This window comes from Epinephelus lanceolatus, chromosome 4, assembly GCF_041903045.1.
Source record: "Epinephelus lanceolatus isolate andai-2023 chromosome 4, ASM4190304v1, whole genome shotgun sequence".
Classification (NCBI taxonomy): Eukaryota; Metazoa; Chordata; class Actinopteri; order Perciformes; family Serranidae; genus Epinephelus; species Epinephelus lanceolatus.
Genome location: NC_135737.1, coordinates 13,134,502 through 13,149,907, shown reverse-complemented (window position 1 = coordinate 13,149,907; position 15,406 = coordinate 13,134,502). Strand labels below are relative to the sequence as shown.

Sequence of the window (15,406 nt, the reverse complement as noted above, 5' to 3'; positions counted from 1 at the left end):
ACGTGAAGTTCGATGTTTTATGACTGATGGGCAACACAAATATGCATCCGATCGCAGACTTTTATTACAAAAGGTTATGGGAGTTAACGCGGGCCGAAAAGTGATACTGCCAATGGGTCAGCGGAAAAGGAGGGAGTCACAGCACGGTCTCTCGCGCCGACTGGTCGTAATCTGCTGTGTTTTTTTCGGCATGTTGTCAACCTTCAGAAGATTTCAAAACATAGAGTGCATCCATCATAAATATCTGCAAACTAAAGTAAACAATTTAAGATTTGTCTCTACTCGTTGACTGTCTTTATATTAACAACGGAGAGCCGCTGCCACTGTGACTTGACGCGTTTCACTGAAAAATGCCCCACTTTTAATACGGTGGGCGGGGGCATCAGTTGCAACCCACATATTATTCTAAATGACTGAGTGTGAGGATATAACAATATCATAGGAGCTTCTTTTGCTTCTTCAGTAGTGGCACAGATGTGAAGTGATGCGGTACCGACTTGCACTGACACAACGGGCAAGGGCAAAGCCTGTGATTGAGCGTGAAATGGCGTTTGATGCACGCGGTTCTCTAGTGCCATATGCTGCCACAGCTGTTGGTTGCATTAAACAAGCACATCAGGGGAGAGCGCGAACGCAGTCCCCCACTACCAGAAATTATGCAGTCGAGATTCCCACATTTGGGGAATTCGCAGAGGTCAGCTCAATCGGAGTGCAGTGACCGAGCCTCGTCCTGGGTGAACCACCTTCTTGATCATGGTATCTCCCCTGCCAGGTAAGTATGACTTGTACACCTCACACACAGGGGCCTCATTCACGGTCATACGATGATAGGTGATGGTGCTGGCAATGTATAGCAATGACCAGTCCAGAACCACACACTATAAAGGCTCTGATAATCTACAGGACGCTAATATACAAGAGACACTTTTGTAGTGAGACTGAACAAAACTTGTTCACATTTTACTTGAGAGAAATGGGCACATATCTCATCACGCCATGCTGTATATCCATAGTAAAAGCTAAGCTAACATGGCCAGGCTGTCCATTGATCGCCAATAAATGAGGCAAAAACCTAAGTGAGTTCACACCAGACAAAGATAAATGACACTGCAATCAAGTGTTGTTTGATCTGCATTTAAAAGAAAAAAGTCAGCGGAAAGACTAAAAAACAGGCCTGTCTCCTCACATTAGAGACACGGCGTGATCCGCCCGCTGCTGCCACCTATTGGTCTGGAGTGTGAACAACACTTTGTTAAAAATATATCCACATGCTTCTCTGTTTGAAACTAAAGGAAAGAAGAAAATAATATTATAAATAAAAGCGCAACCATATGAAGAGTGTTTGCCTTTCTTTTGACATATCGGCACAGACCCGACTGTGGCAAACAGCGGCAGAAATTATGCAGAGTGGATTTTCACGTTGGGGGAATGGATCTATTCATCTGACTGAACTGGCAGCTAGTGGTCTCACTCAACAGGTACCGGTTCAATTCATTTTACAGTGAGATGCATGTAACAGGTCCTCAAAAGGAAAGTGCCAGACAGTGGCGAAAAGTTCAAACACGGCCAAAGTTCCAAAAAGAGAAGTTGGGCAAGTGTGTAAATGATGCCATAGCGCATGACTATTAGAAATGCGCACCTGGTAGAGGGGCTCAGTCAACACATACGCAATTTGCACGCTAGCATGGCGAAAACAAGAAATCAAGGCGAGGGCACATTAGAGACACGTCCTACGTGGTCTGTTTTCAACACGTTGAGGGAGGGGGGTGCACCGTTTCTGGAAGTGCTGCAATACCAGGTCGATGCGTGGAGTAGACGGGGCAAGCCCCTTTTCCATCTCCCTCTTCCAAAAAGCAATTTAATATATGGTCCCCGGGTAGGGGACGTATCAGATATTAAACTGATAAGAACAGATACTACACTTGATCTTAGCCAAAAGGCCGAGAAGCGATACTGACTGCTGAGTGAAGTGGGAGACTCAGTCTCCTCATTGTGACTCTAGCTCGCGGGTTCAATATGATTTCGATCGCTACAAAAACACACGGCAGACTGTGAACGTGAAGTTCGATGTTTTATGACTGATGGGCAACACAAATATGCATCCGATCGCAGACTTTTATTACAAAAGGTTATGGGAGTTAACGCGGGCCGAAAAGTGATACTGCCAATGGGTCAGCGGAAAAGGAGGGAGTCACAGCACGGTCTCTCGCGCCGACTGGTCGTAATCTGCTGTGTTTTTTTCGGCATGTTGTCAACCTTCAGAAGATTTCAAAACATAGAGTGCATCCATCATAAATATCTGCAAACTAAAGTAAACAATTTAAGATTTGTCTCTACTCGTTGACTGTCTTTATATTAACAACGGAGAGCCGCTGCCACTGTGACTTGACGCGTTTCACTGAAAAATGCCCCACTTTTAATACGGTGGGCGGGGGCATCAGTTGCAACCCACATATTATTCTAAATGACTGAGTGTGAGGATATAACAATATCATAGGAGCTTCTTTTGCTTCTTCAGTAGTGGCACAGATGTGAAGTGATGCGGTACCGACTTGCACTGACACAACGGGCAAGGGCAAAGCCTGTGATTGAGCGTGAAATGGCGTTTGATGCACGCGGTTCTCTAGTGCCATATGCTGCCACAGCTGTTGGTTGCATTAAACAAGCACATCAGGGGAGAGCGCGAACGCAGTCCCCCACTACCAGAAATTATGCAGTCGAGATTCCCACATTTGGGGAATTCGCAGAGGTCAGCTCAATCGGAGTGCAGTGACCGAGCCTCGCCCTGGGTGAACCACCTTCTTGATCATGGTATCTCCCCTGCCAGGTAAGTATGACTTGTACACCTCACACACAGGGGCCTCATTCACGGTCATACGATGATAGGTGATGGTGCTGGCAATGTATAGCAATGACCAGTCCAGAACCACACACTATAAAGGCTCTGATAATCTACAGAACGCTAATATACAAGAGACACTTTTGTAGTGAGACTGAACAAAACTTGCTCACATTTTACTTGAGAGAAATGGGCACATATCTCATCACGCCATGCTGTATATCCATAGTAAAAGCTAAGCTAACATGGCCAGGCTGTCCATTGATCGCCAATAAATGAGGCAAAAACCTAAGTGAGTTCACACCAGACAAAGATAAATGACACTGCAATCAAGTGTTGTTTGATCTGCATTTAAAAGAAAAAAGTCAGCGGAAAGACTAAAAAACAGGCCTGTCTCCTCACATTAGAGACACGGCGTGATCCGCCCGCTGCTGCCACCTATTGGTCTGGAGTGTGAACAACACTTTGTTAAAAATATATCCACATGCTTCTCTGTTTGAAACTAAAGGAAAGAAGAAAATAATATTATAAATAAAAGCGCAACCATATGAAGAGTGTTTGCCTTTCTTTTGACATATCGGCACAGACCCGACTGTGGCAAACAGCGGCAGAAATTATGCAGAGTGGATTTTCACGTTGGGGGAATGGATCTATTCATCTGACTGAACTGGCAGCTAGTGGTCTCACTCAACAGGTACCGGTTCAATTCATTTTACAGTGAGATGCATGTAACAGGTCCTCAAAAGGAAAGTGCCAGACAGTGGCGAAAAGTTCAAACACGGCCAAAGTTCCAAAAAGAGAAGTTGGGCAAGTGTGTAAATGATGCCATAGCGCATGACTATTAGAAATGCGCACCTGGTAGAGGGGCTCAGTCAACACATACGCAATTTGCACGCTAGCATGGCGAAAACAAGAAATCAAGGCGAGGGCACATTAGAGACACGTCCTACGTGGTCTGTTTTCAACACGTTGAGGGAGGGGGGTGCACCGTTTCTGGAAGTGCTGCAATACCAGGTCGATGCGTGGAGTGGACGGGGCAAGCCCCTTTTCCATCTCCCTCTTCCAAAAAGCAATTTAATATATGGTCCCCGGGTAGGAGACGTATCAGATATTAAACTGATAAGAACAGATACTACACTTGATCTTAGCCAAAAGGCCGAGAAGCGATACTGACTGCTGAGTGAAGTGGGAGACTCAGTCTCCTCATTGTGACTCTAGCTCGCGGGTTCAATATGATTTCGATCGCTACAAAAACACACGGCAGACTGTGAACGTGAAGTTCGATGTTTTATGACTGATGGGCAACACAAATATGCATCCGATCGCAGACTTTTATTACAAAAGGTTATGGGAGTTAACGCGGGCCGAAAAGTGATACTGCCAATGGGTCAGCGGAAAAGGAGGGAGTCACAGCACGGTCTCTCGCGCCGACTGGTCGTAATCTGCTGTGTTTTTTTCGGCATGTTGTCAACCTTCAGAAGATTTCAAAACATAGAGTGCATCCATCATAAATATCTGCAAACTAAAGTAAACAATTTAAGATTTGTCTCTACTCGTTGACTGTCTTTATATTAACAACGGAGAGCCGCTGCCACTGTGACTTGACGCGTTTCACTGAAAAATGCCCCACTTTTAATACGGTGGGCGGGGGCATCAGTTGCAACCCACATATTATTCTAAATGACTGAGTGTGAGGATATAACAATATCATAGGAGCTTCTTTTGCTTCTTCAGTAGTGGCACAGATGTGAAGTGATGCGGTACCGACTTGCACTGACACAACGGGCAAGGGCAAAGCCTGTGATTGAGCGTGAAATGGCGTTTGATGCACGCGGTTCTCTAGTGCCATATGCTGCCACAGCTGTTGGTTGCATTAAACAAGCACATCAGGGGAGAGCGCGAACGCAGTCCCCCACTACCAGAAATTATGCAGTCGAGATTCCCACATTTGGGGAATTCGCAGAGGTCAGCTCAATCGGAGTGCAGTGACCGAGCCTCGTCCTGGGTGAACCACCTTCTTGATCATGGTATCTCCCCTGCCAGGTAAGTATGACTTGTACACCTCACACACAGGGGCCTCATTCACGGTCATACGATGATAGGTGATGGTGCTGGCAATGTATAGCAATGACCAGTCCAGAACCACACACTATAAAGGCTCTGATAATCTACAGGACGCTAATATACAAGAGACACTTTTGTAGTGAGACTGAACAAAACTTGTTCACATTTTACTTGAGAGAAATGGGCACATATCTCATCACGCCATGCTGTATATCCATAGTAAAAGCTAAGCTAACATGGCCAGGCTGTCCATTGATCGCCAATAAATGAGGCAAAAACCTAAGTGAGTTCACACCAGACAAAGATAAATGACACTGCAATCAAGTGTTGTTTGATCTGCATTTAAAAGAAAAAAGTCAGCGGAAAGACTAAAAAACAGGCCTGTCTCCTCACATTAGAGAAACGGCGTGATCCGCCCGCTGCTGCCACCTATTGGTCTGGAGTGTGAACAACACTTTGTTAAAAATATATCCACATGCTTCTCTGTTTGAAACTAAAGGAAAGAAGAAAATAATATTATAAATAAAAGCGCAACCATATGAAGAGTGTTTGCCTTTCTTTTGACATATCGGCACAGACCCGACTGTGGCAAACAGCGGCAGAAATTATGCAGAGTGGATTTTCACGTTGGGGGAATGGATCTATTCATCTGACTGAACTGGCAGCTAGTGGTCTCACTCAACAGGTACCGGTTCAATTCATTTTACAGTGAGATGCATGTAACAGGTCCTCAAAAGGAAAGTGCCAGACAGTGGCGAAAAGTTCAAACACGGCCAAAGTTCCAAAAAGAGAAGTTGGGCAAGTGTGTAAATGATGCCATAGCGCATGACTATTAGAAATGCGCACCTGGTAGAGGGGCTCAGTCAACACATACGCAATTTGCACGCTAGCATGGCGAAAACAAGAAATCAAGGCGAGGGCACATTAGAGACACGTCCTACGTGGTCTGTTTTCAACACGTTGAGGGAGGGGGGTGCACCGTTTCTGGAAGTGCTGCAATACCAGGTCGATGCGTGGAGTGGACGGGGCAAGCCCCTTTTCCATCTCCCTGTTCCAAAAAGCAATTTAATATATGGTCCCCGGGTAGGGGACGTATCGGATATTAAACTGATAAGAACAGATACTACACTTGATCTTAGCCAAAAGGCCGAGAAGCGATACTGACTGCTGAGTGAAGTGGGAGACTCAGTCTCCTCATTGAGACTCTAGCTCGCGGGTTCAATATGATTTCGATCGCTACAAAAACACACGGCAGACTGTGAACGTGAAGTTCGATGTTTTATGACTGATGGGCAACACAAATATGCATCCGATCGCAGACTTTTATTACAAAAGGTTATGGGAGTTAACGCGGGCCGAAAAGTGATACTGCCAATGGGTCAGCGGAAAAGGAGGGAGTCACAGCACGGTCTCTCGCGCCGACTGGTCGTAATCTGCTGTGTTTTTTTCGGCATGTTGTCAACCTTCAGAAGATTTCAAAACATAGAGTGCATCCATCATAAATATCTGCAAACTAAAGTAAACAATTTAAGATTTGTCTCTACTCGTTGACTGTCTTTATATTAACAACGGAGAGCCGCTGCCACTGTGACTTGACGCGTTTCACTGAAAAATGCCCCACTTTTAATACGGTGGGCGGGGGCATCAGTTGCAACCCACATATTATTCTAAATGACTGAGTGTGAGGATATAACAATATCATAGGAGCTTGTTTTGCTTCTTCAGTAGTGGCACAGATGTGAAGTGATGCGGTACCGACTTGCACTGACACAACGGGCAAGGGCAAAGCCTGTGATTGAGCGTGAAATGGCGTTTGATGCACGCGGTTCTCTAGTGCCATATGCTGCCACAGCTGTTGGTTGCATTAAACAAGCACATCAGGGAAGAGCGCAAACGCAGTCCCCCACTACCAGAAATTATGCAGTCGAGATTCCCACATTTGGGGAATTCGCAGAGGTCAGCTCAATCGGAGTGCAGTGACCGAGCCTCGCCCTGGGTGAACCACCTTCTTGATCATGGTATCTCCCCTGCCAGGTAAGTATGACTTGTACACCTCACACACAGGGGCCTCATTCACGGTCATACGATGATAGGTGATGGTGCTGGCAATGTATAGCAATGACCAGTCCAGAACCACACACTATAAAGGCTCTGATAATCTACAGGACGCTAATATACAAGAGACACTTTTGTAGTGAGACTGAACAAAACTTGTTCACATTTTACTTGAGAGAAATGGGCACATATCTCATCACGCCATGCTGTATATCCATAGTAAAAGCTAAGCTAACATGGCCAGGCTGTCCATTGATCGCCAATAAATGAGGCAAAAACCTAAGTGAGTTCACACCAGACAAAGATAAATGACACTGCAATCAAGTGTTGTTTGATCTGCATTTAAAAGAAAAAAGTCAGCGGAAAGACTAAAAAACAGGCCTGTCTCCTCACATTAGAGAAACGGCGTGATCCGCCCGCTGCTGCCACCTATTGGTCTGGAGTGTGAACAACACTTTGTTAAAAATATATCCACATGCTTCTCTGTTTGAAACTAAAGGAAAGAAGAAAATAATATTATAAATAAAAGCGCAACCATATGAAGAGTGTTTGCCTTTCTTTTGACATATCGGCACAGACCCGACTGTGGCAAACAGCGGCAGAAATTATGCAGAGTGGATTTTCACGTTGGGGGAATGGATCTATTCATCTGACTGAACTGGCAGCTAGTGGTCTCACTCAACAGGTACCGGTTCAATTCATTTTACAGTGAGATGCATGTAACAGGTCCTCAAAAGGAAAGTGCCAGACAGTGGCGAAAAGTTCAAACACGGCCAAAGTTCCAAAAAGAGAAGTTGGGCAAGTGTGTAAATGATGCCATAGCGCATGACTATTAGAAATGCGCACCTGGTAGAGGGGCTCAGTCAACACATACGCAATTTGCACGCTAGCATGGCGAAAACAAGAAATCAAGGCGAGGGCACATTAGAGACACGTCCTACGTGGTCTGTTTTCAACACGTTGAGGGAGGGGGGTGCACCGTTTCTGGAAGTGCTGCAATAACAGGTCGATGCGTGGAGTGGACGGGGCAAGCCCCTTTTCCATCTCCCTGTTCCAAAAAGCAATTTAATATATGGTCCCCAGGTAGAGGACGTATCGGATATTAAACTGATAAGAACAGATACTACACTTGATCTTAGCCAAAAGGCCGAGAAGCGATACTGACTGCTGAGTGAAGTGGGAGACTCAGTCTCCTCATTGAGACTCTAGCTCGCGGGTTCAATATGATTTCGATCGCTACAAAAACACACGGCAGACTGTGAACGTGAAGTTCGATGTTTTATGACTGATGGGCAACACAAATATGCATCCGATCGCAGACTTTTATTACAAAAGGTTATGGGAGTTAACGCGGGCCGAAAAGTGATACTGCCAATGGGTCAGCGGAAAAGGAGGGAGTCACAGCACGGTCTCTCGCGCCGACTGGTCGTAATCTGCTGTGTTTTTTTCGGCATGTTGTCAACCTTCAGAAGATTTCAAAACATAGAGTGCATCCATCATAAATATCTGCAAACTAAAGTAAACAATTTAAGATTTGTCTCTACTCGTTGACTGTCTTTATATTAACAACGGAGAGCCGCTGCCACTGTGACTTGACGCGTTTCACTGAAAAATGCCCCACTTTTAATACGGTGGGCGGGGGCATCAGTTGCAACCCACATATTATTCTAAATGACTGAGTGTGAGGATATAACAATATCATAGGAGCTTCTTTTGCTTCTTCAGTAGTGGCACAGATGTGAAGTGATGCGGTACCGACTTGCACTGACACAACGGGCAAGGGCAAAGCCTGTGATTGAGCGTGAAATGGCGTTTGATGCACGCGGTTCTCTAGTGCCATATGCTGCCACAGCTGTTGGTTGCATTAAACAAGCACATCAGGGGAGAGCGCGAACGCAGTCCCCCACTACCAGAAATTATGCAGTCGAGATTCCCACATTTGGGGAATTCGCAGAGGTCAGCTCAATCGGAGTGCAGTGACCGAGCCTCGCCCTGGGTGAACCACCTTCTTGATCATGGTATCTCCCCTGCCAGGTAAGTATGACTTGTACACCTCACACACAGGGGCCTCATTCACGGTCATACGATGATAGGTGATGGTGCTGGCAATGTATAGCAATGACCAGTCCAGAACCACACACTATAAAGGCTCTGATAATCTACAGGACGCTAATATACAAGAGACACTTTTGTAGTGAGACTGAACAAAACTTGTTCACATTTTACTTGAGAGAAATGGGCACATATCTCATCACGCCATGCTGTATATCCATAGTAAAAGCTAAGCTAACATGGCCAGGCTGTCCATTGATCGCCAATAAATGAGGCAAAAACCTAAGTGAGTTCACACCAGACAAAGATAAATGACACTGCAATCAAGTGTTGTTTGATCTGCATTTAAAAGAAAAAAGTCAGCGGAAAGACTAAAAAACAGGCCTGTCTCCTCACATTAGAGACACGGCGTGATCCGCCCGCTGCTGCCACCTATTGGTCTGGAGTGTGAACAACACTTTGTTAAAAATATATCCACATGCTTCTCTGTTTGAAACTAAAGGAAAGAAGAAAATAATATTATAAATAAAAGCGCAACCATATGAAGAGTGTTTGCCTTTCTTTTGACATATCGGCACAGACCCGACTGTGGCAAACAGCGGCAGAAATTATGCAGAGTGGATTTTCACGTTGGGGGAATGGATCTATTCATCTGACTGAACTGGCAGCTAGTGGTCTCACTCAACAGGTACCGGTTCAATTCATTTTACAGTGAGATGCATGTAACAGGTCCTCAAAAGGAAAGTGCCAGACAGTGGCGAAAAGTTCAAACACGGCCAAAGTTCCAAAAAGAGAAGTTGGGCAAGTGTGTAAATGATGCCATAGCGCATGACTATTAGAAATGCGCACCTGGTAGAGGGGCTCAGTCAACACATACGCAATTTGCACGCTAGCATGGCGAAAACAAGAAATCAAGGCGAGGGCACATTAGAGACACGTCCTACGTGGTCTGTTTTCAACACGTTGAGGGAGGGGGGTGCACCGTTTCTGGAAGTGCTGCAATACCAGGTCAATGCGTGGAGTGGACGGGGCAAGCCCCTTTTCCATCTCCCTCTTCCAAAAAGCAATTTAATATATGGTCCCCAGGTAGGGGACGTATCGGATATTAAACTGATAAGAACAGATACTACACTTGATCTTAGCCAAAAGGCCGAGAAGCGATACTGACTGCTGAGTGAAGTGGGAGACTCAGTCTCCTCATTGAGACTCTAGCTCGCGGGTTCAATATGATTTCGATCGCTACAAAAACACACGGCAGACTGTGAACGTGAAGTTCGATGTTTTATGACTGATGGGCAACACAAATATGCATCCGATCGCAGACTTTTATTACAAAAGGTTATGGGAGTTAACGCGGGCCGAAAAGTGATACTGCCAATGGGTCAGCGGAAAAGGAGGGAGTCACAGCACGGTCTCTCGCGCCGACTGGTCGTAATCTGCTGTGTTTTTTTCGGCATGTTGTCAACCTTCAGAAGATTTCAAAACATAGAGTGCATCCATCATAAATATCTGCAAACTAAAGTAAACAATTTAAGATTTGTCTCTACTCGTTGACTGTCTTTATATTAACAACGGAGAGCCGCTGCCACTGTGACTTGACGCGTTTCACTGAAAAATGCCCCACTTTTAATACGGTGGGCGGGGGCATCAGTTGCAACCCACATATTATTCTAAATGACTGAGTGTGAGGATATAACAATATCATAGGAGCTTGTTTTGCTTCTTCAGTAGTGGCACAGATGTGAAGTGATGCGGTACCGACTTGCACTGACACAACGGGCAAGGGCAAAGCCTGTGATTGAGCGTGAAATGGCGTTTGATGCACGCGGTTCTCTAGTGCCATATGCTGCCACAGCTGTTGGTTGCATTAAACAAGCACATCAGGGAAGAGCGCAAACGCAGTCCCCCACTACCAGAAATTATGCAGTCGAGATTCCCACATTTGGGGAATTCGCAGAGGTCAGCTCAATCGGAGTGCAGTGACCGAGCCTCGCCCTGGGTGAACCACCTTCTTGATCATGGTATCTCCCCTGCCAGGTAAGTATGACTTGTACACCTCACACACAGGGGCCTCATTCACGGTCATACGATGATAGGTGATGGTGCTGGCAATGTATAGCAATGACCAGTCCAGAACCACACACTATAAAGGCTCTGATAATCTACAGGACGCTAATATACAAGAGACACTTTTGTAGTGAGACTGAACAAAACTTGTTCACATTTTACTTGAGAGAAATGGGCACATATCTCATCACGCCATGCTGTATATCCATAGTAAAAGCTAAGCTAACATGGCCAGGCTGTCCATTGATCGCCAATAAATGAGGCAAAAACCTAAGTGAGTTCACACCAGACAAAGATAAATGACACTGCAATCAAGTGTTGTTTGATCTGCATTTAAAAGAAAAAAGTCAGCGGAAAGACTAAAAAACAGGCCTGTCTCCTCACATTAGAGAAACGGCGTGATCCGCCCGCTGCTGCCACCTATTGGTCTGGAGTGTGAACAACACTTTGTTAAAAATATATCCACATGCTTCTCTGTTTGAAACTAAAGGAAAGAAGAAAATAATATTATAAATAAAAGCGCAACCATATGAAGAGTGTTTGCCTTTCTTTTGACATATCGGCACAGACCCGACTGTGGCAAACAGCGGCAGAAATTATGCAGAGTGGATTTTCACGTTGGGGGAATGGATCTATTCATCTGACTGAACTGGCAGCTAGTGGTCTCACTCAACAGGTACCGGTTCAATTCATTTTACAGTGAGATGCATGTAACAGGTCCTCAAAAGGAAAGTGCCAGACAGTGGCGAAAAGTTCAAACACGGCCAAAGTTCCAAAAAGAGAAGTTGGGCAAGTGTGTAAATGATGCCATAGCGCATGACTATTAGAAATGCGCACCTGGTAGAGGGGCTCAGTCAACACATACGCAATTTGCACGCTAGCATGGCGAAAACAAGAAATCAAGGCGAGGGCACATTAGAGACACGTCCTACGTGGTCTGTTTTCAACACGTTGAGGGAGGGGGGTGCACCGTTTCTGGAAGTGCTGCAATAACAGGTCGATGCGTGGAGTGGACGGGGCAAGCCCCTTTTCCATCTCCCTGTTCCAAAAAGCAATTTAATATATGGTCCCCAGGTAGAGGACGTATCGGATATTAAACTGATAAGAACAGATACTACACTTGATCTTAGCCAAAAGGCCGAGAAGCGATACTGACTGCTGAGTGAAGTGGGAGACTCAGTCTCCTCATTGAGACTCTAGCTCGCGGGTTCAATATGATTTCGATCGCTACAAAAACACACGGCAGACTGTGAACGTGAAGTTCGATGTTTTATGACTGATGGGCAACACAAATATGCATCCGATCGCAGACTTTTATTACAAAAGGTTATGGGAGTTAACGCGGGCCGAAAAGTGATACTGCCAATGGGTCAGCGGAAAAGGAGGGAGTCACAGCACGGTCTCTCGCGCCGACTGGTCGTAATCTGCTGTGTTTTTTTCGGCATGTTGTCAACCTTCAGAAGATTTCAAAACATAGAGTGCATCCATCATAAATATCTGCAAACTAAAGTAAACAATTTAAGATTTGTCTCTACTCGTTGACTGTCTTTATATTAACAACGGAGAGCCGCTGCCACTGTGACTTGACGCGTTTCACTGAAAAATGCCCCACTTTTAATACGGTGGGCGGGGGCATCAGTTGCAACCCACATATTATTCTAAATGACTGAGTGTGAGGATATAACAATATCATAGGAGCTTGTTTTGCTTCTTCAGTAGTGGCACAGATGTGAAGTGATGCGGTACCGACTTGCACTGACACAACGGGCAAGGGCAAAGCCTGTGATTGAGCGTGAAATGGCGTTTGATGCATGCGGTTCTCTAGTGCCATATGCTGCCACAGCTGTTGGTTGCATTAAACAAGCACATCAGGGGAGAGCGCGAACGCAGTCCCCCACTACCAGAAATTATGCAGTCGAGATTCCCACATTTGGGGAATTCGCAGAGGTCAGCTCAATCGGAGTGCAGTGACCGAGCCTCGCCCTGGGTGAACCACCTTCTTGATCATGGTATCTCCCCTGCCAGGTAAGTATGACTTGTACACCTCACACACAGGGGCCTCATTCACGGTCATACGATGATAGGTGATGGTGCTGGCAATGTATAGCAATGACCAGTCCAGAACCACACACTATAAAGGCTCTGATAATCTACAGGACGCTAATATACAAGAGACACTTTTGTAGTGAGACTGAACAAAACTTGTTCACATTTTACTTGAGAGAAATGGGCACATATCTCATCACGCCATGCTGTATATCCATAGTAAAAGCTAAGCTAACATGGCCAGGCTGTCCATTGATCGCCAATAAATGAGGCAAAAACCTAAGTGAGTTCACACCAGACAAAGATAAATGACACTGCAATCAAGTGTTGTTTGATCTGCATTTAAAAGAAAAAAGTCAGCGGAAAGACTAAAAAACAGGCCTGTCTCCTCACATTAGAGACACGGCGTGATCCGCCCGCTGCTGCCACCTATTGGTCTGGAGTGTGAACAACACTTTGTTAAAAATATATCCACATGCTTCTCTGTTTGAAACTAAAGGAAAGAAGAAAATAATATTATAAATAAAAGCGCAACCATATGAAGAGTGTTTGCCTTTCTTTTGACATATCGGCACAGACCCGACTGTGGCAAACAGCGGCAGAAATTATGCAGAGTGGATTTTCACGTTGGGGGAATGGATCTATTCATCTGACTGAACTGGCAGCTAGTGGTCTCACTCAACAGGTACCGGTTCAATTCATTTTACAGTGAGATGCATGTAACAGGTCCTCAAAAGGAAAGTGCCAGACAGTGGCGAAAAGTTCAAACACGGCCAAAGTTCCAAAAAGAGAAGTTGGGCAAGTGTGTAAATGATGCCATAGCGCATGACTATTAGAAATGCGCACCTGGTAGAGGGGCTCAGTCAACACATACGCAATTTGCACGCTAGCATGGCGAAAACAAGAAATCAAGGCGAGGGCACATTAGAGACACGTCCTACGTGGTCTGTTTTCAACACGTTGAGGGAGGGGGGTGCACCGTTTCTGGAAGTGCTGCAATACCAGGTCAATGCGTGGAGTGGACGGGGCAAGCCCCTTTTCCATCTCCCTGTTCCAAAAAGCAATTTAATATATGGTCCCCAGGTAGGGGACGTATCGGATATTAAACTGATAAGAACAGATACTACACTTGATCTTAGCCAAAAGGCCGAGAAGCGATACTGACTGCTGAGTGAAGTGGGAGACTCAGTCTCCTCATTGAGACTCTAGCTCGCGGGTTCAATATGATTTCGATCGCTACAAAAACACACGGCAGACTGTGAACGTGAAGTTCGATGTTTTATGACTGATGGGCAACACAAATATGCATCCGATCGCAGACTTTTATTACAAAAGGTTATGGGAGTTAACGCGGGCCGAAAAGTGATACTGCCAATGGGTCAGCGGAAAAGGAGGGAGTCACAGCACGGTCTCTCGCGCCGACTGGTCGTAATCTGCTGTGTTTTTTTCGGCATGTTGTCAACCTTCAGAAGATTTCAAAACATAGAGTGCATCCATCATAAATATCTGCAAACTAAAGTAAACAATTTAAGATTTGTCTCTACTCGTTGACTGTCTTTATATTAACAACGGAGAGCCGCTGCCACTGTGACTTGACGCGTTTCACTGAAAAATGCCCCACTTTTAATACGGTGGGCGGGGGCATCAGTTGCAACCCACATATTATTCTAAATGACTGAGTGTGAGGATATAACAATATCATAGGAGCTTGTTTTGCTTCTTCAGTAGTGGCACAGATGTGAAGTGATGCGGTACCGACTTGCACTGACACAACGGGCAAGGGCAAAGCCTGTGATTGAGCGTGAAATGGCGTTTGATGCACGCGGTTCTCTAGTGCCATATGCTGCCACAGCTGTTGGTTGCATTAAACAAGCACATCAGGGAAGAGCGCAAACGCAGTCCCCCACTACCAGAAATTATGCAGTCGAGATTCCCACATTTGGGGAATTCGCAGAGGTCAGCTCAATCGGAGTGCAGTGACCGAGCCTCGCCCTGGGTGAACCACCTTCTTGATCATGGTATCTCCCCTGCCAGGTAAGTATGACTTGTACACCTCACACACAGGGGCCTCATTCACGGTCATACGATGATAGGTGATGGTGCTGGCAATGTATAGCAATGACCAGTCCAGAACCACACACTATAAAGGCTCTGATAATCTACAGGACGCTAATATACAAGAGACACTTTTGTAGTGAGACTGAACAAAACTTGTTCACATTTTACTTGAGAGAAATGGGCACATATCTCATCACGCCATGCTGTATATCCATAGTAAAAGCT

The 15,406-nt window shown here is 45.5% G+C and overlaps 15 non-coding genes across 15 annotated transcripts; all 15 read right to left on the bottom strand.

Moving 5' to 3' along the window:
• Positions 1-616: 616 nt before the first annotated feature.
• Positions 617-780, bottom strand: LOC144463061 (U1 spliceosomal RNA). The gene has a single exon (XR_013491203.1). It is a non-coding gene; the product is annotated as a U1 spliceosomal RNA (small nuclear RNA).
• Positions 781-1,761: 981 nt separating this feature from the next.
• On the bottom strand, positions 1,762-1,952 carry LOC144463200 (U2 spliceosomal RNA). Its single transcript, XR_013491340.1, has one exon. It is a non-coding gene; the product is annotated as a U2 spliceosomal RNA (small nuclear RNA).
• A 719-nt stretch (positions 1,953-2,671) lies between these two features.
• On the bottom strand, positions 2,672-2,835 carry LOC144462996 (U1 spliceosomal RNA). The gene has a single exon (XR_013491139.1). It is a non-coding gene; the product is annotated as a U1 spliceosomal RNA (small nuclear RNA).
• A 981-nt stretch (positions 2,836-3,816) lies between these two features.
• On the bottom strand, positions 3,817-4,007 carry LOC144463269 (U2 spliceosomal RNA). Its single transcript, XR_013491410.1, has one exon. It is a non-coding gene; the product is annotated as a U2 spliceosomal RNA (small nuclear RNA).
• Positions 4,008-4,726: 719 nt separating this feature from the next.
• On the bottom strand, positions 4,727-4,890 carry LOC144463060 (U1 spliceosomal RNA). The gene has a single exon (XR_013491202.1). It is a non-coding gene; the product is annotated as a U1 spliceosomal RNA (small nuclear RNA).
• A 981-nt stretch (positions 4,891-5,871) lies between these two features.
• LOC144463328 (U2 spliceosomal RNA) lies at positions 5,872-6,062 on the bottom strand. The gene has a single exon (XR_013491470.1). It is a non-coding gene; the product is annotated as a U2 spliceosomal RNA (small nuclear RNA).
• Positions 6,063-6,781: 719 nt separating this feature from the next.
• Positions 6,782-6,945, bottom strand: LOC144463059 (U1 spliceosomal RNA). Its single transcript, XR_013491201.1, has one exon. It is a non-coding gene; the product is annotated as a U1 spliceosomal RNA (small nuclear RNA).
• Positions 6,946-7,926: 981 nt separating this feature from the next.
• LOC144463397 (U2 spliceosomal RNA) lies at positions 7,927-8,117 on the bottom strand. The gene has a single exon (XR_013491539.1). It is a non-coding gene; the product is annotated as a U2 spliceosomal RNA (small nuclear RNA).
• Positions 8,118-8,836: 719 nt separating this feature from the next.
• LOC144462995 (U1 spliceosomal RNA) lies at positions 8,837-9,000 on the bottom strand. Its single transcript, XR_013491138.1, has one exon. It is a non-coding gene; the product is annotated as a U1 spliceosomal RNA (small nuclear RNA).
• A 981-nt stretch (positions 9,001-9,981) lies between these two features.
• LOC144463356 (U2 spliceosomal RNA) lies at positions 9,982-10,172 on the bottom strand. Its single transcript, XR_013491497.1, has one exon. It is a non-coding gene; the product is annotated as a U2 spliceosomal RNA (small nuclear RNA).
• A 719-nt stretch (positions 10,173-10,891) lies between these two features.
• On the bottom strand, positions 10,892-11,055 carry LOC144463058 (U1 spliceosomal RNA). Its single transcript, XR_013491200.1, has one exon. It is a non-coding gene; the product is annotated as a U1 spliceosomal RNA (small nuclear RNA).
• Positions 11,056-12,036: 981 nt separating this feature from the next.
• On the bottom strand, positions 12,037-12,227 carry LOC144463396 (U2 spliceosomal RNA). Its single transcript, XR_013491538.1, has one exon. It is a non-coding gene; the product is annotated as a U2 spliceosomal RNA (small nuclear RNA).
• Positions 12,228-12,946: 719 nt separating this feature from the next.
• LOC144462994 (U1 spliceosomal RNA) lies at positions 12,947-13,110 on the bottom strand. The gene has a single exon (XR_013491137.1). It is a non-coding gene; the product is annotated as a U1 spliceosomal RNA (small nuclear RNA).
• Positions 13,111-14,091: 981 nt separating this feature from the next.
• Positions 14,092-14,282, bottom strand: LOC144463339 (U2 spliceosomal RNA). Its single transcript, XR_013491481.1, has one exon. It is a non-coding gene; the product is annotated as a U2 spliceosomal RNA (small nuclear RNA).
• A 719-nt stretch (positions 14,283-15,001) lies between these two features.
• LOC144463057 (U1 spliceosomal RNA) lies at positions 15,002-15,165 on the bottom strand. Its single transcript, XR_013491199.1, has one exon. It is a non-coding gene; the product is annotated as a U1 spliceosomal RNA (small nuclear RNA).
• Between the last annotated feature and the right edge of the window lie 241 nt (positions 15,166-15,406).